A 17,871-nucleotide genomic window follows, 5' to 3' on the forward strand; every position below is an offset into this window, starting at 1 on the left:
ATACACATAATCTCTGACGGTAGCTACCTTTAATTTGAGAAGTCCTCCACATACACTCAACTTGCAATAATTTTCACTTTTAACAAGATTTCATTGTGTTGCCCTCCTCAGGGCTTTGGACTGGCCATGCATTTTTGTAGCTCGTGCCACATGACTTGTGTTAGATGTCGTTTCAATCCCGGGGAACACGTGGCAGTGGAGAGAGGAAGCTCTGTGGCTGCCGAGCAGAGGTCCTGGGGTCCTCTCTATGAGGAGCCTTTTATCCTCAGTGGATGCTGCCTTTACAAAACTCATTTTTTAAAAAAAAATCAACAAAGAGAAACTCAGGAAGTTGGAAAAGGCGAACCCCAGAAAACGAAACAACCGGAGGATGCCAGTATCTTAGGATGCAATTTGGCCAGACTGAAGAACAAAGAACCTTACACGGAGTGCCCTTTCTTTTTCTGATCCTGGCATCATTTTCTTTTAAATACAGGTTTGGATCAGCCCAAAACGGCAGCAAAAGCTGTCTCCCTGTTATACAGGGAAAGGACGGGGAACGTGAATTGTGACACTGAAAGAATAGTTTACTTGTTGAGAGGAATACTGAGATGGAATGTTCAAGTATTTGTTGTCTCTCTTTGGACCCTCTTTTTACTTTTCTGATTTTCTTTCCATATGTTTCTTAATTACTCAGAAAGGGTATTAAAAGAGTAATAAACTTTTTAAAAAATGTAAACCAATAAAAAACTTCTTTACATCATTCAAGCTGTCATGTTAATAATTTTCACGACCTTCTCTAAATCCCTTATTCTAAACAAAATGAAAATCTTCTGGCTCCTTTATTAGGGCACAATTATCCCTGATTCCAACTCTCTGTTCCTACCTCTATGTCTCTTGTGATAACAGTCTTTGATCCTGTAAGAAAGCCAAAGAATTGAATGATGTGTTCCCTTTAAAATTTTTAAAAAAATTTTTAATGTTTATTTCTTTTTGAGAGAGAGAGAGAGAGAGTGAGAGCGAGAGAGAGAGAGAGAGAGAGAGAGCACGGGTGTGGGAGGAGCAGAGACAGAGGGAGACACAGAATCCAAAGCAGGCTCCAGGCTCCGAGCTGTCAGCACAGAGCCCGACGTGGGGCTCAAACTCACAGAATGTGAGATCATGACCTGAGCTGAAGTTGGCATCTCAACTGACTGAGCCACCCAGGCGCCCCAAATGATGTGTCCTCTTTAGATTGAGGATTCATCTCTTGTCTGCCCTAATCCTTCCCACCCCGACAACCGCCACACCTCAGGAAGCAGCACCCTCAGTCCTCGGTCAGATCAAGTCCAGTGCTCTGCAAAATTGCACTTTCTGAGGGCCAACGGCACCACATTCCCCCTAGAGGAAGTGATCCTCACAGGGATTTCCAGACGCACTCAGAAACTCCCTGCAATAAAAGCAACCTGAGAGCAGAGACAAGCTTGGGGAGCTTTATAAGGAAGCTGATCTCTTCTGAGCCTCATTTCTCATTTCTGAGTTGTCACTGCTATTGTAGACTTCATCCTGTAACTTCGCACAACTGGCAAACCAGAATATAAACCAAAGCCATATGTTTGTGTCCTTTTGCCAAACGACTCCAGCAAATAGTTCTATTATTCCCTCAGGTAGCCAACGTGTGCCAAGGATTTCTATTAGTCGCTGTACCATGGCCTCTGAGTCACAGCTTTGTGACATAAGGGGGCAATCGCCAGCTTTATGTTTTAGGAGACTTTTTTTTTTGGTATTGTTTTTAATAGGCTCTGTTTAAAGATAGCTCAGAGTAAGTAACACCCTAAAAGGGCCTTACAAATTGTTTTTCTTGCTGATGTATTGAGCTGCCTGTGTACCAAATACGTAATTGTCAGAAGACAAGCTCCTTCGTATAGGGATAAGTTATTTTAAATAGGTTTTTCCCAAGGTCAACTCAAGTCCTTACTTCCCAGTGTTTGTAGGCATTAACTGTAGAAGTCACCCACAGTGCTTTTAAAATATCTCACTTGTTTATTCTTAATCCTTAAGTAAACTAATTTCTATACAAATGAATTTAAATGGACTTTTAAGACTATTTTAATGCCGAACTTTTCTTTAAAGGTAAACAGGTATGAACAGATAATATATACCGATCGATATGCAAAAGCATTTGTAGGCTCAAAGGACTTCACCTGTTTCATACTTTTAAATATTAAAGCAATCATGCTTCTGACAAAAATGCCAGTTCTAAATTCAGCGCTAACAAATTCCTTTCAAAGCAAATCCACAAAGTGCTGTTATAAAGGAGAGCTTTTATATAAATGCTTTGATTGGCTGCATTTTATTTCAACATATTCTCCTTTTAATTAAAAAAAAAAATGTTGCCTTACCTCTCTTCTTCTCAGGTAACTTGTATGCCAACTCAGTTTGCCCTGCTTTGTCAAAGTGACTAAATGTGTTTGTCCACTTTAGTGAGAAGTCCTTAAATTCATTCTATTGAGGGAAAAAAAAGAAAAGAAAGGAGGCACAGCAGAGAGGACAAATGAAACAGAAGACCAGCTGTAAACCCTGAAGTGGACAATGGGCAACACACTGACACTTTTACCTGTAATTTGCTTGGGCTCTAACTCTAAACAGAAAGAAAAATTTTATGCTACAATATCAATCAGAGAAAGATTCTTATGGTTTTAAAGGTAGCCAAATTCATTTTTGTTTCTAGTACTGACATATATATATATATATATATATAATCTTCAATTTATAGACAAATTGGGTAAAAGGGACTCTGTATTATTACTGGTATTTTTACTTTTAACCACCAAAAAAAAAGTTCAGGCAAGATTTGGAAAGTACTATACTCAAGAAGTCACAAAAGACAGATTCAAAATTCATCCTTTTGCTGTTTAGAGCTCTCTTTAATGAGGCTGTCGTAATCATGCTATTTGCCAATATTCCAACCTGCTTTCCATAGAAACAATTTGCCGTTGGTTTACTTTGCACCCATAGAACGCAGAGCTGCTTCTCCTCTATTTGGTCTCAGGGCTGGGAACAGAATCTGTCTTTAGGCCACTTGGCCCTTGAGAGAAAACTCTGAAGTTCAGCATAGCGCACTCAGCCTCCTAGAGAGGGGCTATTTATACAAATAGCACATATATCAATGCGCATCTAAAGAGTTTATATCCGGCAGTTCTGCTATTGTGTCAAACACAAGCCACCAACCTTCCTTGCAGAAGATTTCTATCTTCCTGTATTTCCCCCTTTGCAGTAGATTGTGAAGTACTTGGCTTTTTAACCATAGATTTCTGGATCACTTGTAAGCTTTGACCAGACATTAAGCAGATGCTTCTTCAACGCAAGTCAGCAACCGTAGTTCCTGGGGAAAAATAGGTATAAAACTCTCTCAAGTGATAGAGCAGATTACTGCACATGATGTAAGAATTGAAAAGTGGCACAGGGGCTTGGGAATTCTTAGTTTGTTTTCGATTGCCACTGAGGGGGATAAAGGGGGGAGGGGCTTTCTCTGGAAATGCGTTTGGCTTCCTTTACCTCACTCTCACTTCAGAAAGAGTCCCGAAGCTTTCCACCTGCCTATTCCCTTTTGTTTGCCATACTCTAACCTAAAACAAAAGATCCTGGAAAACAGTCACACTGGTGAGCAAAGCTCTTTCTAAATCCTGAAAGTAATGGCTTTTTGTCTAATACCCTATCGTGTTATGTATTTATTAGCAATACATTTTCCATTTATTTTCTCAAAGATTGCCAATAAAGAACTGAATCACATAAGGGAGTAGCTGTAAACCCTGTGAGTTCCCTAATGTCAAACTCATTAGCATCCGAATAAGCACACAGCAGCACATCATCTGCACAATTGCAATTTTTTACTACTTTTAATAGCGTTTCTCAAAGGGCTCATTTTCAACTTTCTTCAGTGGTTAGTTGGTTCTCAGGGGAAAAGTAGCTTCCTGACGCTCGCAGCTTCCACTCAACAACCCGGCCGTTTGCTGTCAGATGCATCAGCCCTCTGCCCTAACCCCATCTGCTGTCTCTCCCCTCCCTGGGGAGGAGAGTTAAGGCAGCACAGCTGAGATCGACTTGGAGAAGTGCACGGAGGGCACCAACAAAATATAAGTTCAGGAATACGATTTGACACAAAAGGGCTGGAGAAGTCCAGGTACGCCCAAATACAAATGGGAAATTCGAGCCTTTCAGAGGCTCCCCAGTGCACGTGCCTATCATTCATAACTCCACCCACCCGCTCATAGAAACACACTGGTGGCTGATGCTAAAAGGAATCTTCCACTGAAATCGGTTCCTTCTGTTCCTTAAGAGTGTCCTATTGTTACATCAGGGAGATACCTTATTCAAAAACCATAAACATTTTTATCAATTGCCATACTTCAATCTCTTTCGCTGATCTTAAACCATTTTGTAAAACTTGAGGACTAACTCATATATTCATAGGAAATAGACATTCTGGAACAGTTAACTTAAGGCCTGGCATCTTGACCAACTTCCCACGACTCGCAACACAGTTAGTTCTATCCCCCTACCAGGATGAACACTTTTCCATTAAAGCTCAGATTTTTATGAAACCCAATCTTAAAAGGTGAAACTACATGCCGAGCACCAAAGGGTTCGTAGCCTAATGGGCTACAGAGTCCTTAAATGTGCTCTCTAATTAAGACGTGGCTTTACTTGTTAAATGGAGTCATCACAAAGTATTTCATTTGTCTGCTTTACTATATGCCAATAATTAGGGCCTCTTAGTTCTTTACAGCTGCTTCATGGGTGAATACTTGCTTCTGAAAAAGACGGTCCCTTCAACCAACGATACAGTAGAATGGATCTGCTCTGTGGTTTTTTTCAAAGGGTATATCAGATTATATTTTAAAGGTGGTCGGGGTGGGGGGAGTGAGGGAGTGAATGACCTAAAGTAATACGATGTATATGCCCACTGTATCCTTAAGCAGAGAACCACACGTTGGCTTATGGTTAAAAACAACAACAACAACAACAAAAAACATGTAATATTAAAAAAAAACACACACCCACAAAGTGGTTTAGTTTTCAACTAAAGTGAAAAATCTGATGGCAGGGCCAATAGATTTAATATGAAAGGCCTATTACACTTGTAGCCCTACAAGTACTAACTAATATAATAGGAGCTCACCACCACCGCCCATTTCTGTTTGAAATTTGCTGCCTGATGGAACCAGACCGCTGTATTTCACTCGGGATGGAAACGCATGGCCGGGTCCTCTCGGAAGTTTGGAATGTTAATATAAGCTGCAGAGACAGATCACTCTTAGTCTCTCCAGGAGTAAAATAAAACCAGAAGGATGCCAGCATATTTACCTCAGCACTGCCATCATTTGAGGCCGTGTCTGCACAACTTCTAATAGCTTTAATCTCCTAAATCGCTTTTCAAAGATTCAAGTCTTTACCGATTGTTCATTAGGGGGAATGATGAGAAAGTCGGGGGGGGGGGGGGAGGGAGGGTATCCTGGCTCAGTTCATTTTTTTTGAACCCTAAGGCAAATATCCTTCACAGTCCTAAGTTTCCAGGTGTATGTTTATATGAATCAGCATGATAATTTAACTTAGAGTCAAATTCTGTAGAAATCTGAATGATATGGTTCCCTAGACAAATTCCTTGTTTTCCCATTCGCCATGTAGCTTCATTAAATATCTAATGAAACTCCAAAGCCCTTATTTTGGAATGTCTAACCAATGAGCTATACAACTGGCTTTTCCATCATAGTCACAGATTATATATTTCCAAATCAATACCCAAAAATTATGTCAGCCTATCGCCACCGTATATTCACGCCATCAAAGGTGACTTCTTTCTGTTTAGCTCTCTAGGTTGAGATTAGAGGATATGCTTCACTGGCTGGAGCAAATGAAGAGGGGCAGTGAGTTTCGTCTAAGTTGTTTTAGGCAAAGATAAATACTGTTTACTGGCCACCAGCTTTCCTTTTACCATCAACCCCTATTCAGCTCCTGATCATAGTAGGGGTGGCGGAAAGAGCTTCAGCAAATGGGGAGCTACTCTGCAGAGGGACCAGCCCCCACTCCAAAGTGGGTCAACGGTATCACTCACTTTTAGGGAGAACGTCTGGATTTTAAATCCTTATGTATTCAGCAAGACTAATTCTTTGATATTAGCAACCAAATTGCCTTTCATGATCCATTTTGAACATTTTTTCCTTCCCTGACGGATTACTGAAGTTCAACTATAAAAAAGCCTTCTTGTCACTCAGCGTAGTTTGTCATTTTAAAAGAATAAAAATAAGATCTGTCAATGTGCAAAATTTCCATGAATGGATTTAACTGATTTTTACTGGTTTGCCTGGCTTTTTGATATCTCTGCCCTCTAGAATCTTTCAAGGAATGTTAAGTCCAAGGAGTGCTATGGCAACTCTGATCTCCTCCCAGAAAATGCAATTTTTGCTTTGCAAATTGCTGAAGTCATACAGAGCATCAAAATCACTTCTGGTTTCCACTGTGATAGATATAAAGTAATTGGACTTGTACTAGCAGTCATTATAGTATTTGTATTTGTCCTTCCAGTACCTGCAAAAATTAAACACAAGCCTTTTCTCCTTAAACTGGAAAGCAATGCCAATAACTTGTGCAACACCCATATTTCTCCCTGCAAGGAGATTTCACTTTCACCTGATTTAAGTAACAAAATAGCCCTCAAAGATACTTAAAGCCTTGCTGCAATTAACATAACTGCATTTAGATGCCATTCATGACTGATAATTCCAACACCTTGTGGGAAAAAAAAAGTTGCATGCTGTAAACATTATAAACATATTCAAATAAGCTTAACACAATCTGCCATGCTTATTTCTGCCTAGATCATGGACCAGCGAAATGGTTAATGCAAATGGATTTATAATTTGCTTTGGGGGGCCAGTTTCTTCTCCTTATTTATTAGCCCAGCTGATGGGGCAGATTTGATGAGGCACTTCTGGAATAATTGAGTCATCACACAAAGAAGGCTGCTAGCATTCAGAGTGGTTTTATCAGCAGCAAGCAGGCCTGATTACTGACAATTACACTCTGATCCGGTGATGGAGGAGAAAGAGCCAACGAGTGGGAAATGTCCGTGTTTCTATCCAGGAATAATTTCTACATTCATTTTACATGCTAAGTGTTTCCTATCTCTGCATAATAAACTGTAAACAGGAATAGATGGCACAATGTCCCTTAATATTTCCTGGTAATGAAGACACAAATGTACAGTGAGTGCTGATAAATATAGATGAAACATAAGCTATTCTCCTAGTCTGTATTGTTACCTTTAAAACAAATGCATTTTTGTGGTAAAAGCATAATCATAGCTAATGCAAAAAAATGACAGAAGATTGAAACTGTCCTTGTAACTACACAGAAACTTTGTAAAAGTCCTGTTAATCACTGCTGCTCTAAAGGCTCAGGAGCTGAAGGTGAGATACGTGGAACCACATCATTTTCTTTCTCAACAGTCAACCGGGAAGAACTCCTGGGGTGAGACACAGCAGAGGACAACACGGAAAGCGACCTCCGTTAGCTCTAGGAGACAGCGCATCTCAAGGCGAAGCTGAGAAAACAATGACGCTGGCAAGGGAGGCATCTTCGCCAGCATGGACGTCCACCTGCCCTCCATCGGGCCTTTCAACAAAATGTTCGCCCCACGGTTGTCTGATCTGTCATGTAGAACAAGGCATCGCTGTCTTCTAGAGGGGCTTTGTTAACCACTTGTTTGTGGCATGGTTTATGAATGTAACGCTGTGAGCGAAACTGTATCTCGTGGAGATATCTTATTAAACTAGCTTTCCTTCTGACTCAAAATCAAGTTGCAAATGCCCAAAGGGGGTGTTCACATTTCTTAATTTTAGTGGGAAAAACTTTAATTTCCTGTTATGCCAAGAGTTTCCTCTTTTAAAAAGCCAATCAGGTGTGAACCCCACATAATGAACCTGCTTGGATCTGTTTGCTTAATCTTTTTTCTAAAGCTCCTTCCTGACTGCCAAAGAAATAAAAGTTATCCTCTGTTCTCCTGTGGTAACTATGGAAACTCTGTTTTATTAAACTAACCACTTAACTTCAAGGCTTGTGTTGCAACTAAATGTGCTATTTTGGGTGAGTCCACACTAAACAACCTTACAATGTCCAAACATTTTTAATAAAGTTCAAAGGGCACTTGTTGATTCAAAAATTCCCTTTATGTTACGGAAAGGGAATTTTCTCTACTTAATCTATTTGATTACATAGATTGCTACACACTATGCTCTATAATAATGCTTAGACATATTCCATTTTCCTGATCCATTTTAAGAGATTTTTAAAGAATTTTTCCCCACAAGTCTGCTGTTTTTCCCAACAGTAACTATTTATCATTAATATCTTCACCACATTCTGTACATTTAAATGAAAAGGATAGAGTCATTTATCTTTATTATCTGACTATGAAATATGGAATGGGAAAATCTACTGAAATCTACAGAGCAAGCGACATGACCCTCAATTGTTGAGGCCTGTGGGGCACTGGATTTTTGAAGAATGATCCTTGGGCCTTATTCTCAGTGCAGTGTTTAATTTAACACAGATTCTTTTATTATAAGTATATTTCTCCTGGAAAAATTTACTTATTATTGGCTTAATACACAATTCTTGAGCACCAACCGATGAATTGCCCCATACGCAACAGGCAGCATGAAGAGACAGATAAAGCACAACTCTTGTCCTCACGAGTACAAACAAGCAAATTGAGGATTCCAGTGAGATGTGGAAAGCATGATTATGGAGGGAGGCAGAGGGCACAATGGGACCAAACTGGATAAGCTTCTCGAAAATGATGTTTCCTGAAGAATTCATCCCTAGAGAGATTCAGAGAACTTTGACTAAAATAAATAAATGTCCCCAAAGGCCAATTGAAAAGATACAAATAGTTGACATTGTACTTGGTCTGGCTAAACAATGTATTACAGCCATAACTTTATATAGTTACACAAGGGTCAAAGAAGACTAAACGGTCAAAATTAAATAGCTACAATTAAATGTTTAGAATCTGTTCATTTCATCTGTAACTTTCAAAGGAACTGTCCCCTTTAGTGTCAGAACTATAAAATCTGTCTGCAAAAAAAGGGATTTGTCGCTCGTGTAGTGGATCGAGTGACAGCATCTCACAGAATTCTGCATCCCAATAGTGTTTTGATGGCACCTTCATCTGGATTTGTCTGTTGGGTCTAATATTATCTCACTCATGTCCCTTTGACCTTCTCTGCGTCAGTATAAGCTCATGGAAGCGAGAGGCTGTGTCCTGTTGACCTTTCATTGCAACGTAATGTTGCGGCCAGCATAGGTACTCAGTAGACGATTACTAAGTTAAATCAAAAAGAATATTCTTCAGATGCTTGAGATAATACTTCATTAATTGTATTTGAATACAAAACATCCCAGACACAAAGCATCCAGAACTCTCTAGGTTTTTTCTGATTGCTCTCCCAGCTAAGGAGATTTTATAATTTTGTCTTCCCTCATGTTGAAAATGTCAGCTCCCAAAAAATTCAAACAAGAGCAGGCATGAAATGTAACAGAATTTATGGTCAGGTTTCCCCAATGTCTACTTTTATCTAATTTATATGAAAAGTTATAGTTTGTGATTTAAATTGACCCTCTTATGACCCTCCCCTCTTATGGGAATAAAAGCCAAAGGTAAAATTAGAAGCTAGTCTTATTTTTCCAAATTTGTCAAGAAAACAATCTAGGAAGATCTCTAATTTTTGTAAACTATTTCCAGTTTCCGGTTTTTATTCCTCACTTTTCTTATTCACCATGTGACAGAAAAACCTGACTATTAAGCGCTCAAACATTTTATTTGAAGCAACGTCTCCCCATACACTCCAACCTGATCACTTTTGTGTTGGAGAGAAAATGGCATTAGCCATGAGGAAAGACAAAAGTAATCTACTTTTTAAAAAAATTTTTTTTTTTTAATGTTTATTGTTGAGACAGAGACAGGCAGAGCATGAGCAGGGGAGGGGCAGAGAGAGAGAGAGGGAGAGACAGAATCCAAGGCAGGCTCCAGGCTCTGAGCTGTCAGCACAGAGTCCGACGCGGGGCTCGAACCCACAAACTGCGAGATCATGACCTGAGCAGAAGTTGGACGCTCAACCGACTGAGCCACCCAGGCGCCCCATCTACTTTTTTTTTTTTTTAATCAAAATAGTAAAGTGACACGGTGTTTCTAAATAAATTTAACTCACCCTCCCTGAACTCTTATCACGTGACAGGCACTAGGGTAAGTACTCACTCGCCTTCTTCCTTAGTCGGCACGATGTGCCTCTGAGGCGGTGTTGTCCATTTTACACGTGACATAAGGAAACCAGGTGAACGCGCTGCCCTACCCAGCCAGCGCTCACACAGGTAGCCGGGGGTAGAACCAGGCTCCTCATGATCACCATCTCCTGCTAAGCACTAGGCTCAGCCTACTTTGGGACTGTCAAGTCAGCTTTCCTTCTGCAGCAGGGACCTGGCCTTCCGTCCCCCGACTTTCCACTCCTTTTGCCTTTGTTCAGTTAAACACAGCTGACTGACCATTCCAACGAAGCTAGGCACTCATTGGCATCTTTGAATGATACAGGCACCGTGTTTTACAAAAGTATCATGTGAAGACTTTTTGTGTGTGTCTATGGCGGGGAGGAGGGTTGCAAAGCAGAAGACAGAAATCTTAGAGTTGATGGCAACCGTCATTAGGATCTACGAAATGAATATTCCAGTTCCTAAAGACCACCCGTCTTAGCCTCTTGAGGGATCTTTCTCCTCTCCATTCACACACAGGAAACTCTTCACGGGATTTATATTGCCGGCTGTAAAATACATCCCATCTCTCAGTTGGCTTCTCTTCTGTATTAGTTTTCTATTGCTGCTGTAACAAATTTCTAAAACCCTACGGACCTAAAACAATGCAGGTATGTTCTCTTACAGCTCTGCAGGCCTACAGTCTGGTACAGTCTCACTAGGCTCAAATCAAATCAGGCTGCACTCCTTTCTGGAGGCTGCAGGAAAAAATTCATTTCCTTGCTCATTTGGGCGGTTGGCAGACTCCAGTTCCTTGCTGTTACAGGACTGAGGTCCCTGTTTCCTTGCTGGCTGTAAACTGAGAGCCGTTCCGTTTTCAGCTTCTAGAGGTGGCTGAATTCCTTGGCTCATGGCTGTGTTCCTCTGTCTCCAAAGCCAGCATTGGTGGGTTGAGTTGAGTTTTTCTTATGTGGCATCTCCCTGACTCATTCCCCTACCCTTCTCTTATGGAACATATGACTAATTGGGCCTACCTGGATAATTCAGCATAATCTCGCCATCGTTAAATTCTTCATTTCATCACCCTCCTCCTACCACATAACGTAACGTATCCACAGGGTTCAGGAACCGGGACACAGACATCTTTTGTGGGCTGGGGGAGGGGGGCATTATTCTGTCTACCACGTTTTTTAACTACATACATGAATTCTGACTGTGTTAAAGATTTAATGCTCTTCATAGGAGCCATGCGAAATCACAATCAGGATGAGTAAGTGTATGCACCCTCAAAAAAAAAATGAATATAACACAAATTACCATGACGGAATATCTTTGGTTGTCCGCTAAAACGAAGTTCCTGAATTTCTCAAGTTTTTGAAGGCTGGTGAAAAGTTGGGAATCTCTTCTCTTTGAGGGCAAAGTTTATTTTTAAATAGTCTTCACTTACCTTCCCTAATATTCATTGGATTTGAACTGGAGAGTTTCCATTGCTACTGATGAGAAGCATCGACAGAGGAAAAATGGAAAGAGAAAAAAAGAGAGAGAAAACTTAATTAAATGGCAATTATCTACAGCTTATTAACTATATAAAACAATCCTTTTGAGTAATTTACATACTGACTATTAGAGTATGGGTGGAGATCCTACCAATCTTGAATCATCAAACGTAGTATTCATTCAAAAGAACTCCCTCTCGACAAGAAAAACAGGTGTCTGCTGTTTTCAGAAAATGCTTTTTAGGTTTGAGCTCTTTTGTATATAAATACATTTGAGAACCTTTTCTAGGGACACACCTGAGAGTGAAAGTCTTTAAAAAAAAAAGAATCAGTGGTTTAACACTAATTTCTAATCAGATCCTACAGAAAGGAACAGCCCGCACGGCAGCTGTACTTTTCCCAGGGTTAATTACCTTTCACTGCTCTCTGCTAATGAGTCAGCTGTTCCTGTCACCGCGCACTACACTGGTTCATCTGGAGCTCTAGTTGTGGACAAACACCGAGTGACAGTCCTATTTACATACGGGGGTGTTTGTTGTGCAAAGACTTCAAAGGATCTTTTTTTTTACTCCTTTAATTTTCATGCGTTTTCCACGCTAAAGACATTGTTTTACAAGTAAGATTTTTCTGGGTCCACTATTCTTGTCCTCCCAGGCCACTGGATTCACCAGCGGTCTGTGTAAAAGGCCGGATCCTTGGAAAGAGGCAAACTTCGTCACCCCCACACGTAGTTTTGTCTCACTGATATTCCCTAGCATCGTAACAATGACCCTATGGGGATGAGACGGAGCCTTGAAAGTTCGCAACTTCCTTGACTGGTAAAAAGACTTTCTAAAAAGATTCCTAGAAGGTCCAAGGTAATCTAAGATAAAAAGATGAGAAACAAAAACAAAAGGACAGGAAACAGATTTATCTGCACATCAAAAGTGAATGAGAAAATTGAATTTTCAGAGAACTTTAGACCTGAAAACTATGCCTTCACCTAATATTTCTAGGTCATCGCGTGATATGTATACCGGCATGTGTGCATGTACATACATTTATACACACATATGATTTATCACACAGATAATAGCTCTGCTACCCAGATAATGGTTCTGTTCTCCATCTCATAACGTAGACACAGTGTGCCTTTATGTATTTTTGAACATCGCAGCCAAGCGGCTCACACATCTCTTCCCCCTTTTTAATTCCAGAGGGAACTGAGAGGCAACATAAAACGTAAAGTATCTATTGAGGTCCATTTTGACAGCCTCCAAAATGCCTCAGAATAGAGGATACTCTCCCACTGGTAAGTTTCCTGCTTTAACCCTTAGATCAGTGGCTGTCAGATTTTAATATGCGTAAGGATCACCTGGGCACCTTGTTAAAATGCGGGTCCTGATTCTGACACCCTGATGTCCTGCATTTCTAATGAGGGTCCAGGTGCTTCCAGGACTGCACTTTGAATAGTGGAGTGTCACACCAGCGGTTCTTAAACGTCAGCCGGGTCAGAATCACCTGGAGGGCTTGTTAAAGCACAGGCTGCCGATTCAGTACTCTGGAGCGGGGCCTGAGGATATACGTTTCTAACAAGTTCCCAGATGATGCAGGTGTTGATGGTTTGTCGATCGCACGTTGAGAAGCACTGCCTTAGATAGTCACTATTAAATGCACTGAAGAATCCCAATCCCCAAAGGCAAAATACTCTACACGGAACAGAAGCACTTCCACTCTATTCTAGAGGTGTTTACTTGCTCTGTTCTTAATAGTTTATGATAGGAAGAAACAGAGAAAACGTGAATGTTCTGAAACACGTTCTGAGAACCACTTTATAGCTTATTGAACGTGATCTTCCCTTCAGAGGAAGCCATTCATGTCAAGAAAGAAACAGCAATTAAGTACTTCTTCATTACAGGTGCCATTATCAAATGTAAGCTCACAGATTATGAGTCTAAGACTGCACAATATTTAAACTTGCCAAAAGCAAATAAAATATGGGAATGAATTAATCAAAAATTATATCATAAAAACAAATTTTAATGTCAAGCAATGATGCAAATTTCTTTGAGACTTCAACGTTTTACCAGCCTTAGTAAATTCTGACAATTTCTAACGGGTACAACAAGTTTCTTATATACACCATGTGAAGTGTTCTTTTTCGATCATTGCTATTTTGAGGAACACACTATCCTGAAATCTTGAAAGATAAAAAAAAACCTTTTAGTCTAATACTAAAAATACATTTGCATTTCTGTTCATGTAAATATCTCAGTGATAAAGCTCTTAAAAGGGCATTTTGCAACATCATTCATTAAAAATACGTGTTTTAGGAAGAGGAGAATACAACCAGTTGATAATAAGGTAAATTATGGAACGAAACATTGCTGAATGTGATTTAGTAAAGAGAGAAGGATGAGTCGCCCAAACCCCAAGTTTCTCACTGAGCAGAAGTTAGATGCTTCCGCATTGATTTATTCAGGCCAGGAAAAACTACTCAGTATCCTGAAACATGAACTTATTAAATTATACTCCGGTAAAGCTGGGAGACAATGGCACAATGTAAGAAATATCAGTAAGCACAGGAGAAAGATTTTAAAAAGAATCAATGCCCCTTCTGAATCCTTGCCATCACTCATTGGGGTTTGCTATCTCACTGATGTTTGTGGTTTTTTTTAACGAAGCTACTTTAAAAGTATCAATCTCGGAGCTCCTGGGTGGCTCAGTCAGTTGACCATCTGACTTTGGCTCAGGTCATGTTATCACGATCCGAGCCCCTCATGGGGCTCTGTGCTGACAGCTCAGAGCCTGGAGCCTGCTTTGGATTTTGTGTCTCCTTTTCTCTCTGCCCCTCTCGTGCTCGTGCTCTATCTCTGTCTCTGTCTCTGTCTCTCAAAAGTAAATAAACATTAAAAAAAAAAATAAATAAATACATACATACATACATAAAAGTATCAATCTCATCTAAATGCAAGAAAATGATAATGTCACAAATAAGGAATTGGATTAATATCAGTGTAACCAACCCTCTTGATATAGAACGGTATTATTTAATAAGTTCATTAACTTATTTACTCAAACCTTCCTGGAGATGAGAGGGAAAACATCCTGGAGATGAGAGGGAACACATTTACGTCAACAGGTAGAGTTTCACGTCAACAGGTGAGTAGAGAGGGATATATGGTGTGTACCACACTAATAGAACAGATATATCCATTGTACAAATCAGAGAGGCAATAAAATGAAAATCTTTGAGGAGATGTGGATGTTGAATTTATTTCTTGGTAACATGGGGGAATCACCTGATGGCTTTGATGAGAACTCTCCTCCAAAAGCACAAACAGCAGCATGTATAGTTGGAGTAAAGCACTCACAATCATACCCATTTAAAGTGAAAATACACACTGTTGTCATGGGCTGAACCTGCATCTGACTATCAAGCTCCTAACTGGTCTTTCTCCTTGGATGGTTTTTAAGGGTTACAATGAATCCGACTAAATACGTGCCTTTGGTCATTTGAACATCTGGTTTTATAGTTGCCTCCTGTGATTAATCAGAGGTTAGTACAGTTCACAGCAGGCATTTTGTCCTATGCTTATCCAATTCTAGTCTGTTATTTTTGTTGGTTTTCATTGGCCAATCGGTTTCTCCCTATTACAGTGTTTCATTAGCTGTGGCAGACTAGTGAGGGAATCTGACCTTAGTTTGCTGTCAGAGGTAACAGGTTACATATTTTCGGGCCGCCTTACGTTTTTCCCAAAAAAGCGTGTGCGGGAAGAAAGTGTCTTGGAAGAACTATGGGATCCCTGCTTTTAGAGACCTCACAGACACAATGTGTTGTCATCGCGAATGATGAGAGTGCTCGTGAAACGTAGGCTCTATGTCAGAGGAACCTGTATGGGTTTCCTTCCATCTTGTTAAGACCTCCTGCTTCAGGTCTGGCTCTGCGTTCCCATAGGAAGCTTCGCCTACACCTATCACAGCACCTGGCCCACCAGGACGAGTCACTGTTGACATGTACGTCATCTGCTCTAGACAAGACGCTCCTGCAGGGCAAGGACAACCTCCCTTTGGCTTCCCTTCATAGAAAAGATACTCAACAAGAATGCTGACTGAGTACCAGGTGACTAATTAAGAAAACAGGAACTATACTGAAGTCACTGCCTCTGTGATAGGGATTTTAGGAAAACAATGAATGTAGTATTTAGAGATGAGCCACGAAAATAGCCATACAGTGTAGCAAAAAAGCTGTGCTGGTGAAAACACACGTTTAGATTAGCTAAGAGTAATAGATGCAATTCTCTAAAGTAGATTATTGGGGCGCCTGGGTAGCTCAGTCAGTTGAGCGGCCGACTTCGGCTCAGGTCATGATCTCGCGGTCCGTGAGTTCGAGCCCCGCGTCGGGCTCTGTGCTGACAGCTCAGAGCCTGGAGCCTGTTTCAGATTCTGTGTCTCCCTCTGTCTGACCCTCCCCTGTTCATGCTCTGTCTCTCTCTGTCTCAAAAATAAATAAACGTTAAAAAAAATTAAAAAAAAAAAGAGCTCATTTCTAAAGTAGATTATTGAATTATTGACGGTGTATCTGATGACTAGTGAAGTAGAAAATAATGATCTTAGGGGCACCTGGGTGGCTCAGTCAGTTAAGCATCCAACTCCGGTCCTGATCTCATGGTCACAGGATCGAGCCCCACGTTGGACTCTGCATTGGACACGCACCTTGCTTGGGATTCTCTTTGTCCTTCTCACTGGCCCTCCCTGCTCATGCACACACCCCCTCTCAAAATAAATAAACCTCAAAAGAAGAAAACAATAATCTTACAAACAGTTTGCTTCCAAATTGAGATTAATCTGACAAATTAAAAAATGGGCAAAAAGCACATGTAATACTACTATATCTTTAACACACAAAACTAGAGATTCGACACAAAGGGAAGGGGGTATTGAAATTTAAGAAACGCCACTGCCAGTTGAACCACATGTTAAAATTACAAGAGTCGCATATTACAAATGCCTAAAAAGAGTACACAGAGCAGTTCTTGAAAACCATAAAATAAAAAGATAATAACAGAAACATAATATTGACCATGAAAATATAAATGAATGTTCTATGAGGCAGACTGATCTCGAATTACAATACTGGAGGTGGGGAGGACAGAAAGAAGTAGATGATGCTTTGAGTGAAATACATTTAGGAGGGAAAAGGTAAAAACAAAACCCAGATGAGGCTTTCAGCTATCGCTGCCATTAATTTGTGCGTCGACACTGATTCAGGCACCAGACTAGGCAGTTTCTGTTTCTGTTATCTTATCTAAACCTCACAACAACCTAGGGAGGTTGACATCATTGTTAGTCCCAGAAGCTGCGCAAACCTAGGTCACACTGTCAGTAAGAGCCAGTACTCAAAAGCATGTCTGATGCCAGCGTTTATTCCTGCTATGTAGCACTGGCTAAAAAGGCAGCGTGATGCTGGACAACTATGTGTTTCTCTGAGCAAAGCGTAGAAAGACCTACAAGGATAGAATGAAGTCAAGGAATGTTTTGTGCCGCATTTAGACTAGATATAGGCTCCACAGAATGTTCAGAAAATCAGTAATAAGTGTTAAAATAATAAAGACACTGAAATATGGCTTAAAAAATCATGAAGCCATGGGGTGCCCAGGTGGCTCAGTTGTGATCTTGAGGTTCATGAGTTTGAGCCCCACATTGGGCTCTGTGCTGACAGCTCAGAGCCTGGAGCCTGCTTCAGATTCTGTGGCTTCCTCTCTCTCTCTCTCTGCCCCTCTCCTGCTAGTGCTCTCGCTCTCAAAAATAAATATAAACATTAAAAAAAAATCATAAAGCCAGTATATAAGGAAAACAGTGATAAATGACCTGGAAATGATTTGTTAATGACGGGAGATCCTGAGCCCTGGCCCAAGGCAGATTTAGAGGGTTCCATGCTTTGTCACAGAACACCAATATGAACTGGGATCCTAACTCTGACAGCTGCTAGTTCTAGATCTCAGAACTTTGTAACCTCCCTAATCATCAGATTCTTCATCTTCTAAAAAGCTGTGATAACAGAACCTCCCTCTAGAGCTGTGAGGATTACCATGATAAATCATACATAAAAGGCAAGGCACACCGTAGAAAT

The 17,871-nt window shown here is 40.5% G+C and overlaps 1 protein-coding gene across 9 annotated transcripts in view; it reads right to left on the bottom strand.

Moving 5' to 3' along the window:
* Positions 1–17,871, bottom strand: part of ST18 (ST18 C2H2C-type zinc finger transcription factor) — a 255,635-nt gene that overhangs the window by 108,109 nt on the left and 129,655 nt on the right. For 4 of the 9 annotated variants that reach the window (XM_019428929.2, XM_019428931.2, XM_019428933.2 and 1 more), the window contains exon 2: positions 11,711–11,753. The gene's annotated coding sequence lies outside the window, so the exon portion shown is untranslated. Of the gene's footprint in view, positions 1–2,360; positions 2,415–11,710; positions 11,757–17,871 lie in introns of those variants that run through there. The other 5 variants (XM_019428928.2, XM_019428930.2, XM_053896553.1 and 2 more) reach the window with 2 other exon arrangements.

This window comes from Panthera pardus, unplaced genomic scaffold, assembly GCF_024362965.1.
Source record: "Panthera pardus isolate Hobbes unplaced genomic scaffold, ASM2436296v1 HiC_scaffold_7, whole genome shotgun sequence".
NCBI classification, from domain to species: domain Eukaryota; kingdom Metazoa; phylum Chordata; class Mammalia; order Carnivora; family Felidae; genus Panthera; species Panthera pardus.